The sequence below is a fragment of the Mauremys mutica genome, chromosome 14, assembly GCF_020497125.1.
Source record: "Mauremys mutica isolate MM-2020 ecotype Southern chromosome 14, ASM2049712v1, whole genome shotgun sequence".
NCBI lineage: Eukaryota > Metazoa > Chordata > Testudines > Geoemydidae > Mauremys > Mauremys mutica.
Genome location: NC_059085.1, coordinates 28819550 through 28833742, shown reverse-complemented (window position 1 = coordinate 28833742; position 14193 = coordinate 28819550). Strand labels below are relative to the sequence as shown.

Here is a 14193-nt window from a genome sequence, read left to right as displayed (position 1 = left end):
ACAGATGCAGGCATTAGATACTGACACATGAGGAGAAGGGAGTTTTATCAGTTTATTTAACTTTTGCTAATCTTTCTATACTCTCCCTCTCCTGCAGGCAAGTGAGCATGATTCTGTTTTAGTCACATCTACTTGTGGCAGATAAAGGTCATCCCCCCTCCACACATACACCCACACTTTGGATATTCCACCCCTGGTGATCTTCAGACCATCATTTTTAATTCCTGAGTCTCCTCCTCTCTAGACTGTTATTGTCCTTATTTATCTTTCCCATCGAGGAAGCTTTTTCAAAAGCTAGTGCTGCTGTTGACGTAATGGTACGAGCCACTAGTGGCAGTATCTTGAGCTCTTCCAGCCTTGAGCATGGGACATGCACAGTGTCATCTAGCCCCCATATATGGCATATTTATTAAGTACTAGCAGCAGAGAGTCCTGTGGCACCTTATAGACTAACAGACGTATTGGAGCATGAGCTTTCGCGGGTGAATACCCACTTCCTCGGATGCATTCACCCACGAAAGCTCATGCTCCAATAAGTCTGTTAGTCTATAAGGTGCCACAGGATTCTTTGCTGCTTTTACAGATCCAGACTAACACGGCTACCCCTCTGATATTAAGTACTGATACACAATATGACTCCCTTACTGATGGTTTTAAGCTGCTGCTCATTCTGGCAGATTTCACTGGTATTGCTTCAGTTGCACAGGTGGCCATGGCAAGCTTTACAAAACATCGTTTCTTTAGGAAAGAGCAGAGATTGCTTAGAACAGCAGTGTAGCAAAGGCACCTCCCAAGCCATGTTCTCACCATTTTGAGGGGGGGGGAATCATGAATTCATCAATAACCTCATGCTGCTTGCTGTTAAGCTTGGTGTAAATGTGTTAGTTTGTTAGTTAAATTCTTCATACACACTAACTGTCTTGCTTTTCTGTTAGAACTCTTTGCATCATTGGGGCTACATCTCACAAACTCAGACAATCAAACTAAGCCAGACTCCTGTTACAGCCACTATTTTTGCCTATGTGTATGCAGCCTCGTTGAAAGGACCATAGTACTTATAACAATAATCTACCCTTGTGGCCATCTTACAGGAAACATATGCTGGAAAATTAATATAAATTAATTGTGGGGGAGAATGAGTCAGGGCTTCTGCCCAACTCTGAGTAGGAGGTTACAGTCTTAATTAACAGAACCACACTGATAGTTCATGTGTCTCGTTTGGAGACTCACGCATCGGGTCAGTTTATAATTGCAGAAGCCTTTTTTCATTTCACTAATGTACTTCTAGGATCCTAATTGTTCAGGAAGGGACAGTTGTTGCCAAGTTACTCTCTGTCCTGCTTCCCACCTCCCCAGCCTTTTGGCTTCAGCACTGCATAGAGTGCGCCTACACAGCAGGAGGGAGGTGTGATTTCTACCCAAGGTAGATCAACGCTAGCGAGAGTAACAAGGGAGGTGAAGCGGTGGCAGCACCGGCAGCTGCACGGGCTAGCCCTGCCCACCTTGGACCATGGGTACCTACTCAAGCAGCTGCCCCCTGTGCTGGTGCAGCTTCACTGCTATTGTTACTGAAGCTAGCTGCAGTGTGTCTACACGTGCTGCCATTCCCCTCCCGACTGTGGTGTCAACATGCCCTGCTTGCCTGATGAGAACTTGGATCTCTGCAGCTGGACACTATCAGGACTATATTAAATACTTGTCAGTGTCTGCACCATGGTTGGGTGACTATCGTTTAGCTTCCAGCACCTATCATTACTATAACTGCATTGAGGCCTCCTTTGGCTAGGCCAGCCTGAAAGCTAGGACATCTCTCTAGGGGTAGTTCAGATTCAGTCCAGGATAGGAGGGCGAGTGCCAGGCACTAATAAAGCACTTGCCAACCTCAGTTGTGTCTTTTGGAGGTGCAGGTTTCCCTAAGCTCACGGGACTATTCAGCCCACATTCTAGATGTTCTATGAGACAGGATGAGCCCTTCCCTTTATACCAGAAACGAGCACCATGAAGAAATTTCCCATTTTAAAGCAGAAAGATAGAGACTAAAGTAAAACCAAAAAAAGGAGGAAATAGGTGTCTCCCGAGCTTTAGGCCCAGCCCTAGGGTTCAAGTATGAGCTCTCCAGATTGCACATCGTGCTGACATCAATGTTTGCTAAGGCTGTGTCTATTTGTGCTATACTATCCCACATTGCTACCACTGGTTCAGCTCCAACAGCAGTAAACACATTACGTGAAGCCTCTGGTGGCTGCTGGTGTTTTAAGCACAGTGGTCAACTAATGCTGTTTAGAGATTAAAAGAGCAGTAGCCAGGGGTGCCTTGCCTACCCTTAACGAGTACGGGTGCGATGCTGTATTTGGGTCTAAAGATACTTTTCAGGGATTGTCCAAAGTCTTACTTTAAAAAAAAAAATCCCAAACTTCCACAAAATATTGGAAGCACAGTTATTTTGAGTGGCATAGTGCTTGGGATTATTTAAAAAAAAAAAGGCTTGAGGCAAGACTCGCCCTAATCTGCTCTGCTGTTTACTTATTGAGCTTCACCATAGCACCCATAAACAAACCCAGAATTCAAATGAGTTATAAGGGACGCATCCCATTTAAAAGAAAAATGAAAAAGAAATAGACTTACGTAGAGACCCTCTTGAAACTATTTCAAACGCAGTAAATTCTGTTCCCTTCCCTGGCTGCAGGTTTTGCAGGAAATAGTAGAATTCCCATTGTTAAGCTTATCTAATGAAATCATAATTTTTCCTCCGATCAGTTTGGCCTTACAGTACCCTATAATGGTTCCTCGTTTTTGCTCAGTGCTAATGTTTTTTTATTCCCAGTGACAATTTAGCCAAAGTTTGTAAATTCAGAAGGCTGGTTTGCACCACACAAAATAACATTTTGCCAGTGGTCAGTGCAAGTCAGTCTACACCTTTGCAGAACTAGAAGGAGGAGCCTGGTGCAACCTGTATAAAAGCTTGTGGGGGGGGTCGCTATCCATTACACTCAGCTTCACTCTCTCTAGAGCACAAAACTACTTATTCTAGGCCAGTTAGATTTTTGATATTAGAAGCTTTAGATATATCCAACAGCGGAGGGAGGATGCTATTAGCTAAATTGGAGCCTAGGAGAAAGAGTTGGCCAACTATCTTGTTTATTAAGCATGACACATTAGGCTGAGTTGGAAACTACACAGTCGCCCTGCCAAATGCAAGACACTAGTGGCTTGGGGAAACCATTGGCCACCCTTCAAGGAACACTTCCTGACTCATCAGACGCAAGGCAGTGGAGAGCTGCACTTAAACTTCAGAAAAGCTAGAGAGTTTACCAAGCTTTTTCAAGACTCCAGAAAGGACCAGAGTTTTGTGTCAGTTTAAGACTTACGCAGAACTAGGGGCTCATTGTAATTGTAACTGAACTGATTCCTTCATCCCTTTAGTCTTATTGCATTGTTTTGATTGTAAGGTACTTCCGCCTGTATTTAAAGCGCCAAATAAACTGTCAGTCTGTCATAGCTGCACTTTTTTTGTGCACCGCTCGTATGCTGCCAGTTTCAGTCATATCAGAGGTAAATATGGGGGATTGCATGTTTCTTATGCAGTAGAAAACAAACAGCATAGAATGGTCTTTGCAAACTTCGAGAAATGCATGAAAGCTAATGAAGTGGAAGACGACAAGGCTGTCAGTGGCAAAGAACAGTCAATTCATAAGCTGCGCGGCAACACATTTAAGATAAAATTCTCAGAAATCTGTGCAATGGATGAAAAATCCACAGAACCCCAAATTTGTACATGCCAATATGTGTCCAGACCTGTAATCACCTAGCAGTGCAATTACCGCATTGGCTAAGGCCCTTCAAATGCACCAAAGATGCAAATGTACAAAAAATAAAAAAAAAATTAAAAAAGGCCCTTTAAAAATTTGGCGCTTAAAAATTATGGTTTTAACAAAGTTAAAGAAAACTGCTCAGTTGTGTATTGTAAAGATCCAGCCTTGGCTGCCACAGTGAGACAAATCAAACTATTCCTCTTGGCACATTCTGAAAATAACGTGCCCATTCCTTAGCCAGTGTCAGTCAACATAGCATCATTGAAGGCAATGGAGCTACTCTGAGTTACACCAGTTGAGGAGCAGGCTCTGTGTCTTACTTAAACAAGCCAAACGAGCTCAGGGGATTCCACTAGAAGATGCAGGGGGGATATCAATTGAGTGGTGCTCCTTATAGTTCAGAATTGCTGCAAAGGGGGCTTAATGGTTGAACCAAGGACAATTTCACCAGCTCGAGGCAAAGAGGAACTGCAGGAACATTTCAAGAGCTACAGTAAACTCATATATGCAAAGGTCAAGTGTATGGTTCCAGTCTCACTTCAGCCCCTTTCCTGGAGGTCACTGAAGGCACCACATCAAAGGATGCAGGGTCGAATTAGGGGAGAAAAAGGAACCGTGAGGAATGGAAGTGTGCAGCTCAAAAAACAGAGACAAGAAATGTCCTTGGTTTGTCACTCTCCTAGAAAAGAGTTGTACATTTTACTCCAGCTCCCCAGGTAGAAAGTGCCCTGGTTGGATCCTGCAATATATTTCCACAAAGTTTGTCTGACACTGTTTGCTGAAGAAATGGCCAATAAGCTGGACCTGGAACCTCCTGTTCACTTCTTGGAGCACGAGAATTACAGCAGTCCTCCTCTTCCATTTCCCACTCCTTCACATAAAACCCAGGGCTAACCCTACTCTAGAGTTCTCCATTTGCAACATCTTCTGGGGCCCTTCTTACAACATGTAGAAGAGCGATGCCTAAACCATGGCTTTCTGCATGATTCACATCTTCATTCCTTATCATGGCATTGCCGTCTAGGAGCAACCAAGAACAGGAAATATTCTGCTACTCAAGGACACCGGAGTATGGAGTGGAGGATACATGACTACAAATAGACTAGCTGTCAATCATTTATCAAGCCTTTCATCCCATGTATCACTGGTCAGAATAGGTCTCACGTGCATGAGAACTCTGTGCATCACAGTAACTCTAGGCACATGATTTTAGCAATATCTTGTTTAGTATTTGGAGCTTGTTTCTTGCCACAGGGTTCCAAAGCCAGCTCCTTATGTTATTTCATTTTAAAAATAGGATTTCTGGGCTTGCTGTTCTTTTATCACTCAGCTAGACAAAATTGTGTTTTAAAAACTACATCCTGGAGTAAGAGTAGAGGAGACTGATACAGTCACTAGTGCAGCTCCAGTAAGAGCTGCCTTTTGGGTTAGCAATATAGAAACTATGCTTTCCCGGTAAGTAGAATTTGGAACCCTTTACATGTAGCTTTCTGTTCAATCAGCTCCTTACATTAGTCTAAGATATAGTCTAAAATATATTCTAAGAGCCAAGCTAGAAAAACATGCTTTAAAAGGACATATTTCCAGGTGGATAATGCATTGCTGGCTGGGTTCAGTGATTCCAGTAGGGAGGGCTGCAAAATATGAATGTCTGTATGGCAGAGACTGTATGTGCTCCAGAGACAGACCAGTGGTTTATTGAAGCCCAGGGCCCAGAAAGCCCTGATACTCATGGTGCTGAAGGGTCTGACAAAAGAGGAAGAGAAAATTCCACTCAGTATTTCCAAATAGTCATATTTTAAGTTTTAAATGAAAATCAAATAAATATTCCCATTTTATTTTATAACGTAAGGCAGAGAATCCTGCTAAACCTATGGCTCTGGCAGCGACCAGATATTATTTTGATTAAACATACTTGTATTCATGACATAATTTAATCTTGAACATCGTTTCTGTGCATTAATCATCATGTCTCCAAAGCTGGGGTCCATTTTCACAGGCTGATGAGACAATAGTCTGAAACCAGGCTTCTAATGCACTATGATGAACAATTGCCATCAGATCTTTCCCAGACTATTAATAGCCACATTTACACACAAGCTTTAAGTTTCTTCAGAAGAGTGAGTTCACCAGCACATTTAGCACGGAGTCAACTTGTCCTTTGTCATTTTTTCTGGGTTAGATCCTGTCCCAAAGCAAGCAACACAGTCACAGTTCTGCTATGCAGGCACGGGGCGGGTTATAATTGTCTTGTACTACATTTCAAATGGCATTGGAAGGGACCCAGCTGGTACTGAGGCTCCTCCATCTGATCCAGGAGAGATCTATCAGAGAGAGATGTCCGATGATATGTAAATAGCGAGTTAACAGATAGCTCCCATAGACGGTGCTCTACAGCACACAGCATACAGCGTTGTTCCTGGGTTTGGTTGGACCAATACGTGTTGCTCTGAGCTGCAAATTGCTGCTTCTATGCAGCTCTTTACACCCACCGGGCTTTTGTTTAAAATGCTCCCTTCTCAGAAGGGCGCATTGCTCTTAGGAGCGCGCTTCCCTGGAGCGGGTGTCATTTGAATTGAATGAGAGATCTAGGGACAGAGCCTTGGCTCTGGGTACAGTCCCCTACACTGGTTAGGGGACTCCCCCGCTGGTACAGAGCTCACATAGCCAGCTCTCCACCACCCTTTTCTAGTGGAGGGGGTGTGGCTTCAGCAACCTGTGCTCAACAGCCCTGGATGAGCAGAATGGCCTGTGGGGATCCAGAGCAGCCAGCATACGCTAGAGGAGCCCGGAGGCTACTCTAACATACACCAGGGGCCAGACTAGCCCCCAGGATCAGTGGAGCACAATGATTAAGGCACCTTTGCTCTCTCGCCTGCAGCAAGCACAGTTCAGCCAAATCAGATAATCTGGACCCTGATGTTCACACTGAAAATACACATACATCTACTCCACAAATACCTAGAGGACTAAAGGAGCTGAAGGGCTGATGCCGAGTGGCGCAAGCAAGTTCCAGGTTCAGACAAACCAGTCAGCCCCATGTGATGCTCTGCAGAGAGCTGGATAACACTAGGTAACATTTTATGTGTATACCAACATTACTCTTTGCAAACAAACAACAAGACCTTGCACTTCTAACACCTTTCATCTGAAGCCATACTAACAACATTACGCTCACTTCATTCATAACCCCCAAGTGAAGGTTCATTAATAAACTTATGTTACCCGTGGGTTATGTTACTCTGTGCCTTGATTTAAGTGACTCACCTGAGGGCACACATCAAGACAGCAGCAGAGCTAGGACTAGAACAGGGGTAGGCAACCTATAGCACGCGTGCCGAAGGCAGCACGTGAGCTGATTTTCAGTGGCACTCACACTGCCCAGGTCCTGGCCACTGGTCCGGGGGGCTCTGCATTTTAATTTAATTTTAAATGAAGCTTCTTAAACATTTTAAAAACCTTATTTACTTTACATACAACAATAGTTTAGTTCTATATTATAGACTTATAGAAAGAGACCTTCTAAAAATGTTAAAGTGTATTACTGGCAAGCGAAACCTTAAATTAGAGTGAATAAATGAAGACTCGGCCCACCACTTCTGAAAGGTTGCCAACCCCTGGACTAGAACCTAGGAGTACGGGCTCATTGTATCCAACACAGGACCCTGTCTCCTACTCTGTAGACTGTCATATAGCAAACTATGGTGTAGCTGATGCACAAAATAGTTAGATCTAGCCAAACTGCCCACTTTTGGTGAAAGATGTTTTCCAGTGGGACTGTAGCACGGCACATCGTTACAAGGACTCGGCCAAATAGGTGCAGTTGGAGCATAAAATCTGAATTTCATCTTCCTCTATGAACTGAGTAGGAACGGAATTTGCAGCTAGCGGTGGGCCAAGCTTGAAGGATCAAAGGGTCAGTTCTGACTCACTCCTGGAGCACTTGATTCACTGGGAGTCTTGGGTGCATAAAGAGTGGGCTCTCAATCACCTTCATGCGAAGTATAAGGTGCTGTAGAGAGCACTCATGCACTAACAAAGGTCAGAATGATGAAACAGAAAAAACTATGAAATGGAAATATCAAAGCAGGGGTTTCCTTATTCCTACAGGCCTCTACCCTCTTTACTCATACTGAGTGAATGGCCCCATTAATTTCAGGGGGCTGCTTGCAACAAAAGGTGCTCAGTGCAAGTGTAGTGCAACCTGGCTCAAAATAAATAAGCCCACTTTCTTTCCCCTTTTTTTAAAAACAAAACAATGCTTGGTTGAAGGCAGAGGCTATCCAAGTAGCTGCTGAAATCCTGCTCGCGATGGAAGAGCCGTCTTTAAGTTGCAAAAGGCCTGACAATACCTGCGCCACATTTCCACCCTAATGAGTGTTGAAAGAGATCAGCAAGTAATAGCTTAAAGGCAGTGGGTGAAATCCTGCTCTCGTTTATCCTGCTATAAATCCACACCTCCACCATTGATTTTAGTGGAGTCACGCCAGTTTTAAACTGTGTAACGGTCTCAATATTTCTATAGTGGAAACTGCTGGAAGTCACTAAAAATTAAATTGTTTGGGTTCTTAACCTAATCCAAACACATTTGTGCTGCCTTTAGAGATGTCGCTTCCCCGCTGGCCCCCGTTCAACAGCAGATTTTTCAGTTAAGAATGTTCTGCATGCACAGAAACATCTTGGATTATTTTTCCCATAATCAAAAGAAAACAAATCCCAGAGCAATACTGGCAGGGCGCTTCCGGTCAGCTCTGCTGTGCCCCTAGAGAACCATTAGATTCTGCTGCTGACTTGAGAGGGCACATGAGAGAATTTGCTTTCATAATAATATTAGAAATTCAAAGCAAACTGACTTGTTTTCCAAACCCAAAATCTAGCAAATCACTTTTTGTTAAATTAATGCCTACCACGTCTTTAGAAAATGCTGTATTGCTTAGCAAGCCACACTTCAGCTATCTAATATATTTATATGCTCCCTGTAACTTAGTATCTGAGCACCCATATTCATCCATATAACACCCCTGGGAGGTAGGGAAAGTTATTCCTATTTACTGTAGAAATGTGTGCACTTTGGATACGTCTACACTGCATTTTAAAACCCACGGCAGCAAGTCTCAGAGCCTGGGTCTACAGACTTGGCCTCACAGAGCTTATGCTATGGCGCTAAAACCAGCTGTGGAGACTTTCAGGATTGGGCTGGAGCTCAGGCTCTGAAACCAAGGGAGGGACTTGACCAAGATCACACAGGATGTCTAGAGGAGGAGCAAATGGAACCCTATTCTCCCAAGTCCCAGGCTGAGACATTAACGTCACATCACTCATTTGCACAGGTGGAACAGAACAAAGAGCCTCTGTACCAAGTGCAATGTTCAAAACTCATGAAATCCTGGCCCCATTTAATTCAATGGGAGTTTTGCCCTGGACTGCAGCGGGGCCCGGATTTCATAACTCCAGAATGCATTTATACAAGAATCCTTAGCGTTCTGTAACAGTAACATTTAACAATCATGTGCCTTTCATCTTTCTAAAAGCACTGAATAAACTTTAACTAAACAGAGCTGTACAAACAATTCACAATAATTTACCCAATTAATTTAATCTTTTTTCTGCTCATGGTACATCAGCCCTTGCCATTTTCTCACATCTATTCAGTCATCCATCCAAGAGTATTGATAACTCTTTGCAAAGATTTTTTTTAAACTCCATAATTAAGCTCTTTAAGAGTTCTGTGAGTGCCCACCCTTCAACATTCTGTGCCCAAAAAAATGTTCCTGAGCTGTAACTGGTCAGATGAGTCACAATAGTATTTCTGTTCCGCACCTGGATAAATGGGCAAACATCTCTGGCATAAATACTCATGCATGCAACTGAAATTCATTTTCCAGGGATGTTCATGCAAGAATATTTATGGAAAGCAAGCACAAGGGGGAATGGTCAAAGTCATACCATTTAAACATTCAAGCAAAAAGCCATAGAAAATGTCCTGGGGCATGGACTAACTTTTTGCTGAGTTTGTACAACGCCTAGAACAAAGGGGCACTGGTCAGGACTGAGGGTCCCAAGCACTACCACAATCTCAAACAAACAAACAATTAACATTACACCCAGCACTGCTAATTTATCAGATAACCCACCTTTAACATTATCAGTGCTTCCATCACCATCAGATCTCCAATCCTCACCCAGATCCACTCCACAAGTGCAAGTGTTGCCATCACTTTTGTACCTCCATCAACTACGGGACAACACGCATTTTATTTACCGTATATACTTGTTCATAAGGCGAATTTTTTTTTTTTTAGTAAAAAAGGGAAGCACCAGAGATGGGGGTCAGCTTATGAACGGGTATAGAGAGGGAGAGATGGGACACAGCCCCTCCCCCAACAGAGGGAACAAGGAGAGGCAGCACAGCCAGCAGAGCCAGAAAGGAAGAGGCAGGGCCGGAGTCTCTCCACTTCTGGCCACACTGCTCTCCCCCCAGCCCAGGGCTGCCCAGAGGGGGGGCAAGAGGGGCAATTTGCCCCAGGCCCCGGGCCCCACAGGGGCCCCCACGAGAGTTTTTCGGGGCCCCTAGAGCAGGGTCCTTCACTCGCTCCGGGGGGCCCGGAAAACTCTTGTGGGGCCGGGCCCAGGAGCTTCTTACGCTCCTGGTCTTCGCCGGCGGGGGGGTCCTTCCGCTCTGGGGCGGAAGAACCCCCCCACTGGCGAGTTACCGCCGAAGCGGGACCTGCTGCCGAAGTTCAGCTCGGTCTTCGGCGGTAATTCGGTGGCGGGGGGCCCTTCCGCTCCGGGACCCGCCGCCGAAGTGCCCCAAAGACCCGTGGTGGGGGCCCCCCGCCGCCGAATTACCGCCGAAGACCGGACTGCACTTCGGTGGCGGGTCCCGCTTCGGCGGTAATTCGGCAGCGGGGGGGGCTCCGCCGCGGGTCTTCAGGGCACTTCGGCAGCGGTCCCGGAACGAAAGGGCCCCCCGCCGCTGAAGACCCCAGGCCCCCGGAATCCTCTGGGCGGCCCTGCCCCAGCCTCCAAAGCAGCTGCAGCTCTGAGGCTGGCAGGCTGCAGCCGTGCCGCTTGGCCCCACCCCCCAGAGCAGGCTGCGGCCACGCCGCCCGGCCCAGACCGCTGGAACAGCTCCAGCCAGGCCAGAGACATCCTCCCCTGGCCCTCCCCAGATAAGGTGGGAAGGGATGGGGAGAGTGTAGGGGTCCTGGGCTAAGGGTGAGGTCACGTGGGGGGTGGTCACAGGGGTTACTCCCCTGACTCCCAGCTTCTCCCCCCCAAAAAAAGATTTCCCCATGAGTTGCTGTCCTGGCCTGTCAGGGTAAGCAGCTGGCGCACCAGGACACTTTGTTTACTCAGGTTTACCTCCGTGCCTGCAGACACTCGAGATAAACAAACCATCTCGGCCCACCAGCAGCTTATCCTGATGGCCTGGGAGCCAAAGTTTGCTGACCCCTGAATTATAGGGTCAGCTTATAAAATTTTTCCATTTTTACTTATCCATCTTGGGGGGGAGGTGTCGGCTTATAAATGAACCAGCTTATGATCGAGTATATACGGTAGTTTTTCGGGACAGAGAGCTCCAAAAGCATGGAAAGTTACAGTAGGGCAAGTTACTATAAAATATTCAAGCAGGGAAACCCAAATACAGAAAGGACTGAGGTTATGAGGGGCTCTTTCTTTGCAATTAACTGGCAATGCCTGCAGGGCAGCATGGGCTAGCAGTGATGTGCAGGCTCATCAGGCTTAATGCATATACAAATCTTACAATCCATTTACAGTAGGATTTTATATTCTCTTTTATGCTAAAACCTAGATTTTCTTTTATTTTTGGCTGCTAATGAGAGCCCTGAAGGCAGTAGAATATACAAAGGCTGGCTAAGGGGTGACAAAAAGGTGTAATGAGATGGTACAGAAAGGGGGGAAGAAACCCACCTTGTCTTGTTTTAGATGAGACAGGTTACTAGGAAGGTGACGTTTCATTAAAAGGGGCTGACATGCATATATCTCTTGTGCAGATTTTAACCACAGCTTCATTAGGCCATAGTGGCTTGGCTCAGAGAGTTTTCATGAGGATGGGGAGATTACTTTGTTCAAGATTCTTTAAATTTTGTATCTGTGGCCATGTAGTTTATTGCCTGGTACTTGCTACATTCCAACCACCAGCTGGAGAGGAGAGACTTCCCGAGGAAGCATCACAGTGAGCTAGCAGCTTGAGAAGGGATCTATACTTTGCACTCACTGGAGCTGAAGGGACTCAGCCAATTTCCCAGCTAGCAGCCTACAGCTGGTTCTGCATTGGTACAGGAGAGCCACACGTGGTGTATCGAGGACTCCAGTGGCAGCCTTCTAGAAGAGTTCAAATCAAACACACAAACATTAGAAGATCCAGAAAACAAACTATTAGTAATAATGTATTGAATGCTGTGAATTTATGCTCAAGTGCAGATCCTGGACCACACCAGAGAAGCACTCGGTGCCACTGCAGAAGACATGCGTGTGCAAAAGGGACTTTAAGCCCCTCTGATCCTAGACCACCCCAGCACTGGGCAGATCCCGAAGGGGCCATTCTGGAAGCCACAGATTGTCAGAGCACAGGGACACTCTTCTCAGCCACACCCTGTACACTGGGGAACCAGAGTTAGGGTAGGGTAGATACCCTACGCCAGCTGTAAGCTGTTACTCAATGGGAACACTGATGCCGCCCAAACAGAGTACATGGGAGGATCTGAACCGTAGATTAGGACACATTCAACTCACCAGCATTTTTACAAACAAGCCTAGACAGGCTGGGAAAGTAAAGGGGACATTTGTTTTTCCATAGAGAGTGAGCATAGAGTGTCCTTTCAGTTTAATATTTTTTTTTAAAGTTATAGGTTTGATGTATCTCATAAATCCATGTGACAATTTAAAGAGACATTCACTATATTCAGACTTCTTTCCATCCAAATTTAAAAAAAAAAATTTTAAACCCAACTGTACATTCATATTCAAACCACATTTACAACAAAAGCCAAGAGGCAGTGATGCCAAGTATCCTTTGTGCTGCTGTCTATGGGCAGGACCCTTTGCATATCTGGGCTCTGTACTTGGGGGATCAGCTTCAAGCAGGGGTCTCAAACTCAAATGACCACGAGGGCCACATGAGGACTAGTACATTGGCCTGAGGGCCGCATTACTGACACCTCCCCACTGCCGCCTTCGGCCCCGCCCCCACTCCACCCCTTCCATGAAGCCCCGCCCCTGCCCCACCTCTTCCCTGCCCCCATTCCAACCCCTTCCCTGAAATCCCCACCCCAACTCTGCCCCCTCCCTGCCCCCAGAGACCCTTGGCTTAAAGGATGGGTCCCTAAGAAGCTGTTCTTTGTTGTTGGTGAATCACTAGCATTATAAAGGCGCGTGGAGAGGAAGGCATCCCTGGGTATCACAGACCTAAGTACCATTAACTGAATGAGGCATTCAGACTTCCTGGCTTGTGATCACTGGGATCTGAGTGTTCTAAGAGGAAGAGTAAAGTTACCAGAGTCTCCCATTCATGGTCATTTCACACGTTTCTAGTGTATCCCATACGCTGGCCATTTATGTCTTGAAAATCAGGTTGTTCTGTCTTCTTCCAGCGAGATGCTGCAGTACATCATGCAGCCGCCAGGATCTGGGAAATCAGTTTTCCAGTCTCACAACTCTATGTCCCTCAGAGCCCTAGAAGGCACTACAATGACTGATTTTATATTAAGGAAAGCATCAGACAAGAAAGAACAAAAGCCAAATCTCCGTCAAAGCACAGTGTACATGTCTCCTCTGTTACAGACCACAGCAATTCTGAGAACAGAACAGCTGATGAACTCCACACAGAGGGACATTTCTTAGAAATGTAAATGCGCAAGATGCAGAAAACAAAATGGTACCATAGTTACATAGCTACATACACCAGACATTTTAATAACTAGGATCCATGCTTGGCTCCTCCATGTCTGCAGCACTAAATTATACAGTGACAGCATACACCAATATTTTAGGGGCTTCCAACCTCATCAACTTGATCTCCTTCTCCTCACGCCTTCCAATGGACTCTTCCTCACTGTTTCCTTCCTCTCATGGAATCCTCAATATTTTCTTCTGAGTGAGGCTCTTGATTTCTCACCAAGTCTGTCATTTCAGGCCCCCTCAGATCACTGGGCCCCAATTCCAAGGATCCCACCTACAATTGCCCACAACCAATCAACATGATTTTACACATGACTTGACCAGCCTACATCAGGTGCAAAGTCCAGTTTAAAATCATGCTAGTTAAGTCATGTGAGCTAATAGTTTTCATGTGATTATTTTCCCTGGCTTTAGTTTAGGTGCCCGAAAGGGTTAACAATCTTCAGACGTGCACACT

General features: G+C 45.6%; 1 long non-coding RNA gene across 3 annotated transcripts in view; it reads right to left on the bottom strand.

Moving 5' to 3' along the window:
- Window positions 1–5567: 5567 nt before the first annotated feature.
- The window catches only part of LOC123349016, a 65123-nt gene continuing 56497 nt past the window's right edge, over window positions 5568–14193 (bottom strand). For all 3 annotated transcript variants that reach the window (XR_006573309.1, XR_006573307.1, XR_006573308.1), the window contains exons 4-8: window positions 13840–14010; window positions 13333–13464; window positions 12055–12161; window positions 9947–10047; window positions 5568–6136 (exon numbers count right to left, since the gene is read on the bottom strand). This is a non-coding gene — a long non-coding RNA (uncharacterized LOC123349016). The remainder of the gene's footprint in view (window positions 6137–9946; window positions 10048–12054; window positions 12162–13332; window positions 13465–13839; window positions 14011–14193) is intronic.